The sequence below is a fragment of the Periplaneta americana genome, chromosome 13 (assembly GCF_040183065.1).
Source record: "Periplaneta americana isolate PAMFEO1 chromosome 13, P.americana_PAMFEO1_priV1, whole genome shotgun sequence".
In the NCBI taxonomy this organism is placed as follows: domain Eukaryota; kingdom Metazoa; phylum Arthropoda; class Insecta; order Blattodea; family Blattidae; genus Periplaneta; species Periplaneta americana.
Genome location: NC_091129.1, coordinates 107,506,785 through 107,527,519, shown reverse-complemented (window position 1 = coordinate 107,527,519; position 20,735 = coordinate 107,506,785). Strand labels below are relative to the sequence as shown.

The window sequence follows — 20,735 nt, the reverse complement described above, 5'->3', positions numbered from 1 at the left end:
ATGGATAAATGAAAGCGATAAAATAATTGTGAAAAATTTCGTGCGTATCGCTGTTACGAAAGAATATAGGCCTACGGTTCCTATCTATAAATATTTTCAGGTTTTCAATATCAATATTCTGCTACATAACTTTAACCTAATTGAAGATATTTTAATTAATCACTCCTATTTTAGAATTAAGATGGAAAGTTCAATGTATGATTGTTTTATAGATTAAACTTCTGCCAGCCCGTGTGTAGCTAACACGGTATCCCAACCGCAAACTGCTTTCCAAGAGAAATTATCGCTGATGTTTGACGAAGTTTCCTAATATTGTCCCCACGCTATACTGAGACGAATGTATTTTGAATTAACTTTCCTGGTCGTTGAGTGAACAATAGAAGCGTTCTCTTTCCCCAGAAATGGGGTATACATTTTTCACGAATATATTCAGATGGCTATATGGCGCCCCCGCTTTCTAATTTTAAATGCTGATGGCGTTGGGATCATATTATCCGTTCTCTTTTAGGCTCATATAGCTTGTTTGCCTCTGTATCACTTCCAATGCTGCATAGTTCAGGAGTTTTGTGATGAATAAACAGAACTGAATAACATGACGAGGGAAGTTTCTCTCTTAGGACAGTGCAGTGAACTTAATCGAAGTTGGTCTCTATATTTTAACTGAAATATATATTCTCCGAAGTAATAGAGAATGATTCGAAACGATATTTTTCCTGCTGTTCCTTCATTTGAATTATTTTCCATTCATATTACATTATTACATACGCTACTTTTAGGTAACGACTATTGCCATTAAATACACTAAAGCCTATAGGCCAAATGTGTATGTGTATATTTATATTGTATGTAGACTATGTATATAGACCTACATCTACTGTATAGCATGGAAGTGAAATAACGTTGCAGATTGAAAGGGACGACAGGGTACTCTGAAACGAATAGAAAACCTAGACCTGTATTACGTTTTGTGATTAAATGCACGGTTAATTATAAAATTAAGTTTGAAGTTTCAGTAGTCCGACAACTTCGCCGCGAACACACGCTTGTTGTGATACAGATGTAAGATGTCAAGGAACTCGGTAACTCGGTGTGTCTCGCTAGACGAGCTGTTTGTTCTCTGGCGCTGTGTTGCTACCAACTCGCAGCATTTATTGGCTTGAAATTAAAGGTTTTTAAAGTTGAATTTACATGAAAACCATTCGCAATATTGAAATACACCAGAGGAATAAATTATTCCTTATTAGTTTTCCTATCGATAGTTTTTTATTATCCTAGTCTTTGTTTGTTGTTTTGTGAGTAAACAATAAAAGTTAGAAAAAAAGTTTCGGTAAAAGTTGTTTATTTTTAAAAGTAGTTTCCAATGGTACCTTCAATGACCTATGTTCTCATTTGAAATTTCGAAGTTGACCACAAATATTCCTACTTCCGGTTTGTTACGGGAAATGGTACTTACATAGGCTTTTGTTATCAAAAATTTTTACGAACAACCAGTATCGTATAATTTTCGAGAAAAAAAGCTGATACGGGTGATCTCAAGCACCCGATGTATACTATAGGCCTATTGTATATTCTAATTCCTTAACATCTCAAAATTAATATTCTGATATTTCAACTTTGATTTCCATCTGAAAGTAACGTTTCTTAAATAATTTTGTGAATGTAAACAACAGTCGAAATTGTTGACTTAGATCTTTAAGCTTTAAATCAATTGTTCTCTGTTCGATGGTTTTTTGAACTTTGAGTACCTACGTTCAGTGATGAAATTATTAAAGATAGAAACATAATTTTCTATCAGTTATTGTCTTCACGTTCTCGGGCTTCCAGCTTCGGGCTTCCCGAGAAAATTTTGAGTTATCACGTCGCCAGGAAAGCTTCAGTAGTTATTTTTTTACTTGGTTAATTTAACGACGCTGTATCAACTACGAGGTTATTTAGCGTCGGTGGAATTGGTGATAGCGAGATAATATTTGGCGAGATGAGGCCGAGGATTCGCCATAGATTACATGACATTTGCCTGAAGATTGGGGAAACCTCCGAAAAAACAAATCAGGCAATCAGCTCGACCCGGAATCGAACCCGCTTCCAAGCACAATTCCAGATTGGTACACGAGCGCCTTAGGCGACTGAGCTACGTCAGCGGCTAACATATTTATATACTATATTTTGAAAAAGAAAATGTAAAATTTTAGACATTTGAAAAGAAAGTTAAAGAAAAATAATAGACATGAGTAATAGCAGTTCTATTGTATTTAATAATCAGATAGAGGTATCTACAGTGTTGTAAAATTTCAAATTTATATCTTCAATAGTTTTAAGAGGTGATCGTACCAGAAGTTTGTAAATTTAACATTGTAACGATAAGAGGTAACCGGTCCCCTTGTCATTTTTATATTTGGTTTATTTATCATTGATGGAATTAATGATAACCATATAGGCCTAGTAATAGACGACATGTAGCCGGGGATTCGCCATACCTTAGGTCTATCTGATATTAATCTTAAAATTGGGGAAAACCTCAGAAAAAAAAAAAACCTAACCAAATAAATTAGTCCAAGAGAGAATCGAACCCACACCCGAGTGAAGGTCTGAATAAGTACTCAATACAGTTTTAAACTGCAGGCATTTTATTTTATTAACTGAGGCCTACTATGTGAGTGGATTCCCATAAGGTCCACTCTAATAGTATACACTTCAAGCAGTGCAAATTTGAATTAACCTAATTTAAGACTATCTTAACATTTTCGAAGAAACTGGTTTATTCTCATACTCCGATAAAAAAAAAGTGACTTATGAAGTACGCGCTTCTCTTTCTCTGCTCATTTATATTAACAATATGCATGAAATGTGCTGTTAACGTCGAAATATGCACATGTAGGCTACGCACGAACAATCGTGCGCCAATCTTAATTAAACATGGAACATGTAATTACTACGTTTTATTAAGATATGGAGCTTCGATACAAATAGGTATTGTAAAATATATTTCTCAGCATTAGTAATAAGAATTCCTTAACATTTATTCGTTTTTTTTTTTTCTGATAAACTATTTGAGACGTTCCACAAAGAAACAATTGACTAACGTTACGAATACATAAACTATTCCATATGAATCATTGAATGCTACAATTAACACGCATAATTTAATAACATTTGCTTCACTTAGAATTTTCTGCCGCAAACGTTTAACACCCGCAGCTTACTGCAAAGTTAAGTTGTGCATTGAATTTCAAATAAAAAGATAACATTATGTATTCCGAGCCTGATGTATATTAGAATGATAATTGCTATAGTAAAAAGTAAAATACCATAAAAATATGTATATGAAAATATTTAGGTCCCACCGAGATTTGAACTCGGATCGCTGGATTCAAAGTCCAGAGTGCTAACCATTACACCATGGGACCGACGGCTCCAGGCACTGCGAAAAGAAGGATGTAATTTAACGTATGCATATAAACATTATTCCCTTGCTCTGTAAATGTTATCCTTCGTGTACATTGTACTTCTGAAGTTTATTTAAAAGCTTGGATTTAAATGGCTTCACTCAAAATACCCAGCCCGTATTACTACAGTGAGTTAGTGTGTCAGGCGGTGAACAGATGGCAGCATATCTCGCAGCAAAAAACATTGATTATAGACCACCAAACGGATCGTTGTGATGCTGCTGCTTCGTCATGACTTGAATGCCGGTACATTCATTCTATTGCACACTCATTCGTAAAGATTTTCCAAGTTCGCCGATCATGTCAGTTATGTGAATAAGAATTTTTTTCACTATCTTACTTTCTGCGAAATACCGTACTTTCTGCGAAATACCGTAGTTATCTAATGACGAGTAAGTTGTTTATGTAGTAATAGTAGTAATAATAATAATAATAATAATAATAATAATAATATAATAATAATAATAATAATAATAATAATAATAGTTTTATGTATTAATAATAATAATACTATTATTATCATTATTATTATTGTTACCAGTACATATTACGAAAATAGTAGTTCTCACATGTTTGTATAATAATAATAATAATAATAATAATAATAATAATAATAATAATAATTAGTGCATAATACTTCTTATTCTTCACGATTTAGTTGCCGTTTAGAATGATCCTTACTCTATACGTTTGAAATTGAAGTTTGTGCAAAAATGTAGGCAGCCTGTGCTAAGTTTTCTCTTACGATTGTATTTGTAAAACTGCTTAGAAAATCTCTTTATCCAATTCTTTCAACATGACTGACCAATTTTAATTGACGTTGTGTAATGATTGTATACAACTTTTTTCGAATATAATTTCTATTGTCATTTGTTCTTCTGTGACTCGCTATCGATCTTAATTGTTCTGCTGTTTGTATTTTATCTCCTAGCATCCAGTCATCTCTTTCTAAACAAAAGAGTGCCCTAGCTCTGGGATTTCAGTAGTACCGGTAGTAGTTGTCTTCGTCGTCGCTTCTCATCATCATCACCACCACAACCACCACCACCACCACCACCACCACCACCACCACCACCACTTTCGCAGGAATGTTTATGGAATGTCAAACGAAAAAAACATGGGTTTGAATCTAGACATGAAGTAGACCTACTTATGAAATTGTTTAAATATGAATAAAATATGACTTAAATGCAAAATATGACGATAATATGAAAATCAGAAAAGTGTCCTGGCGCCGCCCGGCCCCGAAAAATAGTACCCTGAAATACCCCTGCTAGTATCTCTCTCCCTTTGGCGAATAAGAATCTACAGATCCGCTTTCTTCTCAAATTTTGACGGAGTTGGTAATGCCATCACTTTACAGAACTTTAAAATAGATCGTATAAAGAAATTACCTTCTGATATTTTTAATAAAATTGTGCTAAGAGTCTGGCTGGGCGGAATAGAAGGCATGTTAGCCTTAGTTATGCCAGATTAAATAAATTAATTAAATTATTAAAGATTATTAAAAACAACGAAATCTCTTAACTTTTAAAGTTTTGAAAATGTAACAATATGTTTAAAGCCTTTGGTCTCTCCCACAGACATATTTCATAGTTACTTTGTTCTTGTCGGTGGGGATTTGTATTTTTCTCGAGAAAAAAAAAAAAACCTAAACACGCAAGGGATCGGGAAGTTGACTTTCGAGATATAAAATGAAATGAATATAACAAAATAAACTAAGACATGAAACCTATTTCAATCAATACTTCATTCAATAATCATTTTACTAGTTCATTTTTTAGATATGTTGTAACTGGCTTTTGTTGTTATTAATTGCATCTGAAATTTCAATAGCCTAAAATGTCTGTGTAACTTCATTCCTTTTATCCACGATCGTTTAATAATGCCTCATTATCCACACTTATTTCACCGTGGTAACTACACTGATTACCACACTGAGTATAGTAATCAACTCATTACCGCACTGAGTGCGGCAATCAACTGTCAATTTGCTGATGTTGTTTGTGTTCATCGACATCATACTCTGCAATATGGAATAGTACGGCCACATAGGCGAATGTTTATAAGATTTAAATACATATTGGAGAGTATTCGCATCCTTGCCGTACGCTAAACGTTAACACAATGTTGACGTCATTGATGAAAAAGCCAATCAGAGCCATTCACCTCACGTTATTTCAATAGCGGACCCGCTATCTCTAGGCGGATAACGTGCCCGAACGAAGTTTACTGTAGGTCTAATTCGATGTTAAAGTATGGCATCTTGTTTGAGATTTACCATTGTGGATGATAGGCTATTCATCTACTTAGAACAGCAGCTCAAGATGCATAAATTATTCAGGCCGAAGTACAAGAAGGCTCAGGAAAATATTTTTCGTTGAGATTCCAAAAGATAAAGGGTTGATTCGTGAGTACGCCAATAAGCGAAAAGACTCCTTTGTTTAACTCTCCATAACTCTGAAACCATTAAAGATTTTGAATAGTGACCAGATTTAAAAGTAATTTCCATTCTGTCTCAACATTTCTCTCGCTTTGACCCCTCATCTAAAGTGAAAAACAAAAAAGTTTACCGCTTATCAATTTCATTTCGAAATTTTATGCCTTCCATATGCCTTAGACATTGAGTTATTAATTTAAAAAACACAATGCGATTATTGCCTATCATAGGGGCTACGACATGATAAATGTTAAAGGAGTGGAAAATAACATATGATTCTTTCAGAAGTTTTACGCACGTTAACATACGTCACACCAAATACGTCATTACTGGAGTCAACTTAGCTTAACGTTTAGTATATGGTGAGGGTGCGAAAACTCTTTATTTCAAATAAGCTAGCTTAAATGAAGCTAAGTTTCGTCCGTCATTATTCATTGAGATGGATCAACAATACCGTCATGAAAATCCACTCACAAAAATTCACTCCAGTAGTGGCTGGATCCCCTTGCTGTATCCGATGAAGCACTCACTCTATAAGGATAAAAATGAGCATTTTCAGTCCCCATAATGCTGATCTTTGTGACAATTCGCATTCTTGTGCTAATCTGCGTGAAGATTTCATAGTACTTTTCTGTATTCTTTTCTGAATATCTCGAAGTTTCTCCAGTTGCATCCAGAAAGGTGAACACAATTTTCATCACGTTTTTTTTTTTATTTATATATAAAAGGTAAGATCAACTTAACGTTTTTTTCTTGCCTTGGTTTTTCTGAATCGACGCATGCGACGTGTGAGCTGCGAGGCCTCGCACAAATCCGGACTACACGAGAGATAGTGAGTGGTTTCTATAACACTGTGAGATGCGAGGTCTGCGCACCTCGCAACTATAGAAACCACTCACTATCTCTCGTGTAGTCCGGATTTGTGCGAGGCGGGCTTCGCATCTCGCATGTCTCATGCGTCGGTTCATATAAACCAAAGCTCTACCGGCGAGTTATTCGTCCGGAATTATAGGCGGAAGTCATTGACATTCACCGCCGATTCTTTTTTCTTCTGTGGGAGACAGCGGTCGGATCTCCCCACTAAACACTCGCATTACGACCTGTTATAATGCTGGTAAGTTTTATATGTCGCGCACTGCACTTGTTATACCACATTGTATCGTTGAGACAGCGTGAAATTTTTGCTGCCTTGTATCCCTAAAGTTTCGCCTGATTTTTAAATATGCCTTCGCTTTTAATTCGTGTTCCCAAATAATATTCTGATCTTGAAACCCACTCCTCCCCAGTTAGCACATTACATTACTTAATCTGTGGCAGAAACATCTTAATCTGCGGCTGCACTTCTGGTTTGATGTGCATTGCTGCAATCTTTTAATTACTGCGGATTTTCCGTGTTAATTTCAAGTGCATTTTTAAATAATAATCGGTTGCAAATCGCATTTTGGCCCGATAGTAATCTATGCAAAGAGGCTTATAAATGTCTGTATTATTAATCGACGAAATAATATAAAACAGGTCCAGAAGTTGGTAAAATAACACTCTTACTTACTTACTTACTTACTTACAAATGGCTTTTAAGGAACCCGAAGGTTCATTGCCGCCCTCACATAAGCCCGCCAACGGTCCCTATCCTGTGCAAGATTAATCCAGTCTCTATCATCATACCCCACCTCCCTCAAATCCATTTTAATATTATCCTCCCATCTACGTCTCGGCCTCCCTAAAGGTCTTTTTCCTTCCGGTCTCCCAACTAACACTCTATATGCATTTCTGGATTCGCCCATACGTGCTACATGCCCTGCCCATCTCAAACGTCTGGATTTTAAGTTCCTAATTATGTCAGGTGAAGAATACAATGCGTGCAGTTCTGTGTTGTGTAATTTTCTCCATTCTCCTGTAACTTCATCCCGCTTAGCCCCAAATATTTTCCTAAGCACCTTATTCTCAAACACCCTTAACCTATGTTCCTCTCTCAGAGTGAGAGTCCAAGTTTCACAACCATATAGAAGAACCGGTAATATAACTGTTTTATAAATTCTAACTTTCAGATTTTTGGACAGCAGGCTGGATGATAAGAGCTTCTCAACCGAATAATAACACGCATTTCCCATATTTATTCTGAGTTTAATTTCCTCCCGAGTGTCATTTATGTTTGTTACTGTTGCTCCAAGATATTTGAATTTTTCCACCTCTTCGAAGGATAACACTCTATCCATACAAATAAAAGAACGATGTATAGGTCACACTCTGTCCCATTTTTGATACTATAATTACACAGCATACAGACACTACTACAAGCTGAATTGTAGATTTCAATATAAATTGAAAATTACATGCCCTAGCTCTCAATTGTAACACAGTACGATCTCAACATGGCATTGCTGTGTTGCCCCTCTATCCATTCCAATGACATGGTTTTAGTTTTAAGAGTAACATTCACTACTAATTTATAGACGAGTTTTGCAAAAAGTGTAAAATTTTATTTTTAAAATCTCATAATTTTGACATGCATAATTCAAAGTTCATTCCTGATATGGAACTGGTTTCTGCGGTTACTGTGTCATATCTAATATCTGTTTTGGAACAAAATTTTAAATGGAATGTGTTGTCACAAGAAAATATAAACTAATCTTCAATGTAAAGGCCATTAGATTCTGTGGTCTTGAGCCACTGTTCAGCGAGGTTTGTTGGGACGCGTCGGTACTAGTTTATCGTTTTTGATGCGAAGAATTTGGTGATGCCCATTTCATCTGCCGAATTTTAGAAATTTCTTCCACGCAGAGAATGGGTCATGCATCGAAAGAGATGATACCATGAATCCATAAATATTTCACCAGATATATAACATTACTTTGGGACCGAATCGATTTTGTTTAACGACGATTTTGGCAGGCTGATGAGGATCGAGCCACTGTTTTGAGCCGTCAGGGTTGCGGTAATATACCCACTTTTCATCACATGCGACACTTTTCCTGATAAATCTATCATTCATTGGATTAGCGGTAAGCTGAGAACGTATATTTGCGTTGAGCCTGTTAAGTTGTCAATTAGATATACATCTACAACTTTTGTACGATTTTCCATGCGTCTTAATGTGGCAATATACTGCCTCTTTTGAAACACCAAGTTCTTCTGTCAACTTACGAGTACTTTTTTTGTTGATTTTCTTCTGAAACTCTGCGTGTATTCTCAATATTCCATACTTTAGATCTTCCAGGACGTCGTAATTCTTTAATGTCGCCTTTTACATTATTGAAACACTGGAACCATCGTTGTGCTACACGCTCTCTAACGATACCATCACCTTCGATTTCAGATATTTTTGTGCTGCGGTTGCAGCTTTATAATCTTGTTCCCATTAGTGTTTCAAAAGAACTCTAATCTCAAACTTTATCTTCTCCGTTTTATATTCTTTATATTAACAATGAATTGACGGCTGTTACTTCAGTACGCAATAATAACTATAGCGTCCTGTAAATTGAATTGCCCAACTAAAGAAAATAATTAAAATTTTACAAAATACCGAACTTTAAAAAATCGATGTTACGTAACTTATGAGACGACCTAATAATATACAGCACAACTGTATTTATATGCCTTATTTATAGAGAACTTGATATTGATATATTATTACGTATAGAGCCGTGCACAACTTCATTTCCTCTAGCTGATGCTGAATATAGAGAAATATTGTGTCTATTTGCAGCTCAAACATTCTTAAGTTTGTAGTCTTTAAAATCCAATACACAGCTGCACTCAGAAAATTACACACCAGAGAACGAGACTTGTAAATTATTTTAATTAATCTTGAGATGTTATAAAAAAATTACACAAATGAAAATCGACATATTGGCATTATTATGTCAGAGAATCTGAGCTCTAAATATGTCAGCAATCCTGCAAATCGTGGTCTTCGTGTGATAATTGTTAATTTTAGTGTGTTTTTTTTTATTCTGAAAAGCCATTAATTCCCAAAACTGACGAAAGATGGATTTTGGGGAGTAGGAAAATTATGTAGGAAAATTGACATTTCACTGAAAAGTACTATTTTTCCGCACATCTCTGGATGCCAAGCTTCAAAATTAGGGGTCATTCATTAAAAACCGATCAGCCGTTTTCCCGTAATTTCTATTACCTGTTCAAATGATATATACATACTGTATCTTCAAAACCCAACCATGCTTTAAAAATAAGCATTTATTGTTTTTATTGGTTTTATTTACTTAAAGGGACAGACTAAAATGTTTAGTCAGTTTGTCTCCAGTCTTTTCAATTGGCTTTTTGTAACAGAAATTGGATTCCCACTTAACGTAAAGGAACGATGGTGTCGCCCCCTTCTCGCAGTATATGGAAAAGACAAGTGGAATAAATGTGTTGAGCACGTTAAAAAAAAATTCTAGTCCTAATGTATTAGACGGTAAAACTGACTGAATAATTTCGTTAGAGGAATGTGACTTTACTCTTTTCTCAGGATGCCTCTCGTTGAAAGTTCTAGCAGTTTTGCGGTTATAACAATATTCAACTCCATAAATGAATATGATTTCTGTTCTTTCTTGAAGGGTTTACATGACTTTAAAATAATTTAACACTCAAACACAACTATTATATGAAATGCTGAATAGTAGGTCTAATAGTCTTTATAGCTTTATTCTCGTCAGCTCTAATCAACAATAACAATAATCCAGGTTGCCAGGCGATGATAGAAAATAAAAGATATGAAAACGAATGAGATATATAAACAATTGAATACTCTTCCAAATTTAAGTATCACAAGATAGAGGTGCCATTTGAAATTTCAAAGTGGGGGTGGCTGGTGATGAGGGGGTGAAACCTATTATGCAATTAAACTTTTCCCTCAATGTCTAAATTGACGTGGGTTTTTTTTTTTGTTTAATTAAATCATCATCATTCAGCAAATACGAATTTAGGCCATAAGTTGACCTGATTCGGTCCCAGCTAGACATAGTCTAAGGGTCGTTTTTGGGGACTGCCAGGTCGACGTCTTCCTTGTGGATGATAACGTAATACAGCATTAGGTATCCTAATTGGTGGCATTCGTGACACATGTTGGAGCCATCTTCCATCTGTAATTGAAAAGTTTTTCTTCTAATGGCTGCATGTGGAGTTCCTCTAAAACGTCCTCATTTCTCCGATGGTCGGGCAGCTGTTCGACTCATATATTTCACTTCCACTTCGTGGACGTATGCAGTAAATTCAATTTAAATTATATAGTTATTTAGACTGGGAAGTTATGAAATGAAAGCTCTGTATATAATTTTATTTCTGCGAATAATTTATTCTGTTTTACTACTTTCATTTGAGTATTGATTATTCAATTTTCTATCTACTTTTCGATTACATTTTCATATATCGTTATTTATGTTAAGGCAGCATTTTATTAATGGACCGGGGCGGCAAATATGTTAAATACAAACCTGGTAGAACAGTAACTACAATCATGTGAGTCGCCCATTTCCAGAAACCGTTAAAGTCCACAAAAATTCAAATTTGAGTTTTGTACATCATCTGATAGCTGGCATTGTCTTACACATTTTAAGCCACATTTACAGATATTATAGACGTTATTTCCTATTCAAATTTACGACTGAATATTGGCTACAGTTCCAGAACCCATTAAATCCATGACTGTTACAGGTCCATAAAACGTTGTGTTCATAAGCGTATAAGGAGCAAAGCCTGTTAAATCCAAAAGGTATAAGTGCATTATAGAAGATACAGTTTCAATCAACGTTATATTCACACTTTTTTGAATCCATTATTTCTGCTAAATTAATAAATTAAAACCGTATTATGTTAAGTATGCTATGCTCCTGGATAACCAAAGAATCTCCAAAAACTGCCAAGAATATTATTGTACTATTCCTTATTGTTAGCCACTCGTGTATACCTCCCTATAGATTGTTTGGTCATATAGAGGAGCAAGTTAAAACAGAAGCCTTATCTTGAAACCTACTGATTATGAACAAATTACATTATTAATTTTGGGACTATATTAAAACTGGGAACAGATGTGCAGATGTGTGATTGGAAATCAGCTGTCAAAGATATAGTAAATCCTCCTTCAGCTTGGCATTTCCAGTTTAAAGAAGTAAAACGAACATTATCAAGAAGAAAACCACTACGGGGTCAGTCAGTAACTGTTCAAGGTGAACAAAGCTGCAACCTTGATCTTGGAGTAGGAAAACATATCTGCAGAAGAGGGAATTCATTCATGGAAACTCAGCACACAAAAACTGAAAAGGGTGTAAGTCTAAACAAAAGACAAAATGAAAGATATCACAACCCTCTTAAATAATCACTATGAGTCTGAATGGGAGAGTTACGAGGATCTTCTATTTTACAAAAATTTAACACAACAGCAGTTAGGAGTTGAACAGACAGAAGAATTGTGATATAGGTGAACTACCAAATCAAGATGATACAATATGAACCTTTAAGTGAAAAATAATTGTTATCAGACAGAACCATAAAAATATATTTATTTCCTTAGCTTTTATCCACGATATCATATTAACTATGTTATTAAAAATAACTTCTTAAAAGGCTTGTTTACTTTACTTAATGTGCCACTCATGAATCATAGTTCTTGTAAATTTTATGTTCCATTTGAATTTTTTTTACTAGTGATAAACTGATTCTAATATACTATAGTAACAGATTAATTCTAGCCTACCTTTTTTAATAATAAATCAGTAATTAAGTCACTTTTATTTAAAATGTCTTAAGTATTCTCCCTTGTTGTGTGCCATTTTGAATAGTCAAATACAGTTCTAAAGCCTGTTATATCCCAGTTACAGAACCTAACACCGCTAAGTCCAACTTAAAATATTAATTAAAAAGAAACTATTACAGTAAGATTTCAGTACTTCATGTAGATCAGATGGAAGTAAATTACCATATAATAATAATAATAATAATAATAATAATAATAATTATTATTATTATTATTATTATTATTATTTATTTATACTGGCAGAGTTAAGGCCATAGGACCTTCTCTTACACTCTACCAGGTCACAAAGTATACAAGCAGTTAAAATTAAACAAAAAGTTAAAGAACAGAATACTAACATATTACAAAAAATAATAATAATAGAATGATAAAATCGACACTGAAAAACATGAAAATAATACCATAATAGAAAAAATAAAGTAAAATACATTGGGATATAGTAAAAGGAACTCATTTAGTACAAATGGTTAATATGGAAAACGTAAGGTAGAATATAACAAAATGGAATGTAATAAAATAATAATAAAGAAGAAAAGAAATACGAATATTAAATAAAATTCACAATAAAATGACTATGCTAATAAATTCATCGGCTGATAAAGAGAACAAAAAGGGGAAAGGAAGGAAAGAAATATATAGCCAATATTTTTACAAAACTATCGCAGAGAAAAGGGCTTATAACTGAAATGAATCTGAATTGAAAAAGTACAATTTTAATTTATTTTTGAAACTAGACAATGTCCGACAGTCTCTAACATGTTGTGGTAGAGAGTTCCAGAGATGAGCTGCAGAGACCGTGAAAGATGAAGAGTAGAAGGATGTTCTGTGTTTAGGAATGGAGAGTGTGATATGGTGTTGTGAGCGAGTATCTATTTCGTGATATGAGGACAAATGTTGAAAACGAGAAGCTAAGTAGCTAGGGTTAGAGGTTTGAAGAATATTGAGTAATAATGTGAGAGAGTGAATAGTTCTTCGCCCTCTGAGACGGACCCGGGACAGCATATTTAGTGAAGGTGTGATACGGTCAGATCTATGGACGTTGCAAATAAATCGAACACATGCATTATGAACACGCTGTAGTCTGTGTCAGTCTCATGTTAAGGTCAGTGTAGAGAGTATCACAGTAATCAAAATGAGGCATCAAGAGCGACTGCACTAAATTCTTCTTGAGAAGCAACGGAAGGAAATTTCGAATTCTTTTTAGTGCATGAATTTTCATAAAAACTATTTTACATGTGTGTATGATTTGAGTATTCCAACTTAAGTTTTTGTCCATATAAATCCCTAGATTTTTTACTCTATCACTGTAAGGGATAATAGTTTCATTCATTTTAACAGGAGGTAAGTCACCTGTGTTTAATTTACTTAGAAGTCGTTGATGTCCCATTACAATTGCCTGCGATTTCTCTGAGTTCAATTTTAGTCCAAACTTTTTCGTCCAAACTTATAAAACTAAACAAAGAAATTACAGAAAAGCGAATTTGGAAACAAATTACAGTTTTTCCTGCTTTCTGTAAAATTTTGTTGGAAGGACTTAACAGGTATCGGAAATGGACGACTCATGTGGTGAAACGCCGTCAAAAAAGAAAAGTTGAATTTGTGTAAAAATTTATACGGCGGAAAAGGAAGGCTTTTAGTACTCCAGGTGTGGAGCATAGTCACCTGGGATGTTTCTACATTCGTCACTCGTCAGCTCATAAAAATATGATGCACTAAGTACCGATAGAGGGAATCGCGATCGATCGATATATTTCTGAACAATGGATGCATCACAGAGTGAGCGATGAGCGTCAGAGGCATGGGAAGAGCTAATTGTACACTACAGGCGTGTCAAATATTGATGAGCTGGATGAGAGGATTACAGACATGACAACGAAATCTTCCGTTGCAAATGACGTTTCTCTTGCCGCTGAAATCCCGCTCCACCCATCCAGCCGACAAGCCGCGATTCATTGAAAATATTTCAGCCATAAATATTTCAGATTTCCTGTCGTCTGTGTCCCACTTTTATCTCTTCAAAGTTTGAAAGGCCGAATCCAAACAGTATTGATCCATCATCGTGGCAATTGATTTCCGGAAATCATACTGCTCATACATGAGTGAGCGGAGAAAGGGATTCACAGATCATTGCCACACTCCAGCTACGAAGTTGAAAAGTACTTTCTCAATACAGTTTCCGGACGTTTTGGAACATTTTTCTTATTTTGTTGCTTATGATCATAGCCTGGTATTTATGGAGATCGCGATAATCACGAAATGTTAGATATAAAACTAATTTTGTATTAATATCTATGAATTAAGAAATTATTAATAATCTCTAGATGAAATAATCGCGATAAATTGGAAAATGGGATCCCAATAACGAAATGTAAACATAATCGCGAATTATCACTATTGTGTCGTATTGTAGCGAATTTTAAATTCTGATTTGTTTTTTAAATCATTTCGACTATTGATTAAATGCTCTTCATTTGAATTTGTTTGATCCTGGCTTTGCTGTTTCACCAAAAAAACATTCAAGATAAAGTAAAGGAGATAATAATAATAATAATAATAATAATAATAATAATAATAATAATAATAATAATAATAATCCGTGGCGCTACAGCCCGTGAAGGGCCTAGACCGACCAGCCGGCTGCTGGCTTCACGACCACATGCCGAAGTAGAGGTGGACGATCATCCAACCAGAATGGAGGTATCGTGTGGTTAGCACGATGATCCCCCCAGCCGTTATAGCTGGCATTCGCAACCGGATTTCGCTACCTATCGTAGCTCCCCAAGTGCATCACGATGCTGAGTGGGCACCGGTCCCATACACTGGCCGAAATTTCGTGAGAAAATTTCTTCCCCCATGAGGATTCGAACCAGCGCGCATTCCGTAACGCGAGTCCTAGGCAGGATGCCTTAAACCACGACGCCACGGCGCGGGACAAGTAAAGGAGATACTGACCCAAATTCCTTTTTTCAGTGATTGAGAAGGTATTGTATTTTCTTTTGTTACATTTGCAGATATTTTAAAAACTCATTCGAAATCTGGAAATATAGACATTGTAGAAGCTTGAAGTCGGTCTGGGTGGCGCAGTCGGTAAATTACTGGCCTTCTGTGCCCGAGGTTGCGGGTTCGATCCCTGCCCAGGTGGATGGCTTATGTCAGTAGATTTCTAGCATGTAAAAGAACTCCTGCGGAACAAAATTTCGGCACACCGGCGACGCTGATATAACCTCGGCAGTTGGTCGTTAAATAAAACATAATTTAAAATAAATTTTCTACCTCTTGTCTGTCTAATGCAGTATCTGAAAGATTTTTCTTCCAAGTATATTTTGATTGTAACGAACAGGCGCTTTGGATACTGGAAAAGAACAATGAAACATATTCAATGCTCCAGTTTGGATATTCTCCGGATGTTTATTAAAATGAATGAGGTTTCATAATTCTAACTGCAAGTAAAATGTAATAAGTACAAAGGTTATGTTTGAAAAATATAACACTATCTTTTATTTGAAATACGCTACGTAACAAGCTTTATATTGACCAATGTAGAGATGTTAATATTTTCTTTGTACCATTTATATTTAGAAAGGGAAAACATATTTTACCACATTACTGGAACTAAAATATTCTGTAAATCAATCTCAGTTGTGGTATTAATGTAAAGCAAATATGTCGGCTAAATATAAACAAAAATAGTTTATAATAACGGTTCTCACGCCATCACTGTAATAAAATATTTACAATAGCGCAGTCAATCATGTTTTTTTTAACATACCACACCTTTACCGTAGTCCAATGAACATTTAGTACTACTCGTAATACAGTATTATGATTGCGGAAAGGAATATTTGAATTAGCACTCCAGTTACAAAAGAATTAATGTATATTTTGGTTGAAGGTTAAAATGTCCATTTCACTACGTCCGCAAACAGAAATGTCCACTAGCAAAATGTCCACTTACATAAATGTCCATAAAGATTAAATGTCCTGTCGACCTGGTTGGCGAGTTGGTATAGCGCTGGCCTTCTATGCCCAAGGTTGCGGGTTCGATCCCGGGTCAGGTCGATGGCATTTAAGTGTGCTTAAATGCGACAGGCTCATGTCAGTAGATTTACTGGCACATCCGGCGACGCTGATACAACCTCTGCAGTTGCTAGCGTCGTTAAATAAAACATAACATTTAAATGTCCACAAATACAATGTACACTTATATAAATGTCCACTTGTTTTATTGTCCTATACATGAGATCATAATTTTTAATGTATAAACATACATAGAAATCTCAAATTCACAATGAATTCTTTATGTCAAATGTCCTCTATGAGATAATAATTTTTATGTACGTATAAACACAGAGAAGTCTACAATTTACAATGAATTTGTTATTCCATCTCTTGATCTTGACCTTCCTCTGCTGGTTGTCGATGAATTTTTAAGTGATAAGATATTGCACGAAGGTAGCGTTTTATATCATTCCTCTCTTTATATTCATGATATCTCCTGACGACTGCCTCTATCCGTTGTTGGTTTCTTTGATAGCATATGTTTATTTTATTAACTGGAAGCCTAATATTTCGATAATCTACTCGAATTTGATGTATGAGAGTTTCGTTCTCATGTTGTTCATCTTTGATGTTTTGAATTAATCTCCAAACACTCGCATGATGAGCAGCGACCACCTTTTATAATTTACTATGAAATGCTTCCACTGCATTGTTTGTTCGTTGGTGTCCTTGAACAGTCAGCATATACATGTTTCAAATTGAATGCGGACATTTTGTTATGGACGTTTTTGTATGTGGACATTTTGGTATTGGACATTTTTATACTGGACATTTTGTTGTGGACATTTTTGTTTGTGGCCATTTTTCCTCCGGTCATTTTGAAGTGCACAGTTTAACCTGGAAGCTATATTTTCTACAATTTCCTTCAATCTCCGTCATGAGAATAAAACAATATCCGCTGATACCAATATTAAAAAAACACAAATGATAAAATTAGATTCGTACGTACATACATACATACATACATATATACATACATACATACATACATACATACATACATACATACATACATACATACATACATACATACATACATACATACATACATACTGTACATTTAGGGAAAGTAGGTTAATTTGTTAAATAGTATATTTCTAAACATAGTTTTTAAAATGATTAGCAATAGTATTGATTTTTTTATCTGTAAATAGAAAAAGGAATAGGTACTAAAATAGTGTTGTACAAAGTATTTAAAAGCGTCAACAGTAGCATAGATGTTAACATGTTGTAAATAATATATTTAGGGAAAGTATAATAGGCTAGCAATAATGTATACATTGTATTCGGAAGAGTTAGCAATATTGTAATGTGTAGTCTATTAGCATGTAGTGTTGCATTTTTGTAATGGAACATGCTTGTAAACAAGGTTTAAAAAAATACATACATACATAGCCTACATACATACATACATACTTGCATATATACATACATACATACATACATACATACATACATACATACATACAGCCGCGAAACCAGGTGGACCGAATTCGTATCCCGGTCGGGGCAAGTTACCTGGTTGAGATTTTTTCCGAGGTTTTCCCTCAACCCAATACGAGCAACTGCTGGGTAACTTTCGGTGCTGGTACCCGGACTCATTTCACCGGCATTATCACCTTCATTTCATTCAGGCGCTAAATAACCTGAGATGTTGTTACAGCGTCGTAAATAACGCAATAAAATGCATACATGCATGCATACATACATACATACATACATACATACAGTTCCGCCTAATGACAAGTCTTTCACTGCAAACCCAGCATTCTCCAAATATCTGACTAAGATATACACATTTTTAGCTTAACACTTTGTGTTATAATTTACAAGAGAGAGAAAAAAGTAATTACTGTGAATCTAGTACTTGGTAGTGGTGGTAATGGTGATAGCAGCGACGACGGTACATGTATACATAGTGTTCAGCTCAAGAGCATATCTTTCACTGCAAACCCAGCATTCTCTAATATTTCCTACTTTCTGTCTTATTCTTTGTCTCTGCATAGTATGATCCACACATCTTAATGTCGTCTATCATCTGATATCTTCTTCTGCCCCATTCGTTTACCATTCCTTCCAGTGGATCCTTCTTAATACTATTTGGTAAAATAAATTTGAGAAGTTTTGGTTTGTTACATTTTGAAACATATGTTGCCAAAGAAGCCAAAATGAAACAATTTATTCAAGACAAGTACTACTTAGTCCCATTCTTTTTATAGCCTTTGTTATTTAAAAAAATGTATTACTCGTTGACGAATAAGGTTGATTCTCTTAGTAATTTATTTCTTTCCGGAAGTAATTTAAACTTGAAGCTTCTCTTCGTATTTCACCATATAATTACGTTATTTAATATATTATGCTGTGCGATTAAATAAATGGCATTTTATCTCCGGAAAATAATTCACAACACAACACAAGCTGCTGAAATGTAATTGTCAATTATGTGAAAGTCCTAGCCATCATAAAAAAGTGTGAGAGAAATAACTTCAGCGGCAATAAAAATATAATTAACATTTTAATTGTTACGCCGCAATGTCATTAATTGCATACACAGTTGATAATATCGCTAGAAATTCTCTTGGCTACAAGTTTTGAAACTCAATTATGAAAGCTGACCTTGTCGCTGCTGTGTAAAAGGCAATGAAACTCTTTGCCTCAAGGGATTTTACAGCATTGTTTGTATTAACTTAAAAAGTCTTTCAAAACAGATTATATAAGAAAAGGCTGTGTAAAATAATTTTTAGTGCCTAGGTTATTGGTAAGTATGCAGCAGTGACGTCTGGTGCTCCTGGTGACTGGCGCTTCACTCGTACTACTCCCTAAACTATATATATATATATATATATATATATATATATATATATATATATATATAGTTTAATTTAGGTATGTTGTTTAGTCATCTGTCCGAATACAGGTTTGAACCTCATAAGTAACACCAATAAGGCGTCACTCATGAGGCAACTAGGTCAGGAGATAATGGGGTAGAGTGCCCAGTTCCTTACCCCCTCCAATGCATACATCGCTGATTAGCTACATATTCTACTAATCAGACTTCAGATCCATACAAACAATACTGTATGTGTATATATAATATGTCGCGTTTAACGTTAACGCTGCTGTCCGAAAGTTTGCGAGTTCGATTCCCGATGGGGTGATGGATTGATTCCACTGATCTGATCCTTCTGGCCGCTCTATGACCCTACAATTAACTCAGCCTCTAAGAGAAAGGCGTACCAGGGGAATTTCCTTCGGGGTAAAGGCGGCGGGCACTTGGTTTCACAAGATAGCGAATGACATATCCAATTTTTCCTCTTCCGATTTTGGGAAAGATGTGGAGAAGCTATTAATCGACCTAGTTACGTTCCACATAGCCTATAAGCGAGGCCACTTAAAACAAGGTCAATTTGGTTTCACTCCAGAAAGTCAACAGAAGTCGATGTTCTTCAAGTGGTCTAGAGCAGCGGTCACCAGAACACTGCACTCTCGGGCTAGCGTCCCTTACCCGCAGGTCTCTACAGCACCAGCGTGCATTCGTGGCTGCTGGCGGGTATGCTTCCTCCTGCACGAGAGTGCATGTCGCCATGCACTGCTTACCCGTAATCCATTTCAGCGAGTGCTGACGACCACTGGTCTAGTGGATTCAAGATATTTTTTTCCGCACATAAGGTGGCTATTTTAATATCGTCAGATATACCCGTAAAATAACGATAGAAGTATTTTCTGCATTTTACAAATACGGAATTTAAAAATGGGCAGAGTCTTGGTAGCAATCCTCCTTTATGTAAGCAACAAGTCTCGCAAGACTGTCAAAAAGTAGCATAGATTTAGGCGCCCTTGTTTACTGCACATGAGCAATGCCTTGTATCTGGAACTTAGTAAAATTAGGTGGCCCAAAGTTTGTTTCTGGGTCTGTAGAAACTCTAATTAAATTGCTTCATTTTTCAGGCTGAACTCTGGGCCGTCAAATCTGCGGTACAATGGTGCAGAGAAAACATATAAAAAAAATGCCAGGATATTCAGTGACTCGCAAGCTGCG

General features: G+C 35.3%; 1 protein-coding gene and 1 non-coding gene across 3 annotated transcripts in view; one reads left to right on the top strand and one right to left on the bottom strand.

Moving 5' to 3' along the window:
• Positions 1 to 20,735, top strand: part of LOC138712207 (tyrosine-protein phosphatase non-receptor type 13-like) — a 1,532,948-nt gene that overhangs the window by 742,895 nt on the left and 769,318 nt on the right. The window lies entirely within an intron of this gene.
• Positions 3,333 to 3,404, bottom strand: TRNAQ-UUG (transfer RNA glutamine (anticodon UUG)). Its single transcript has one exon. It is a non-coding gene; the product is annotated as a tRNA-Gln (tRNA).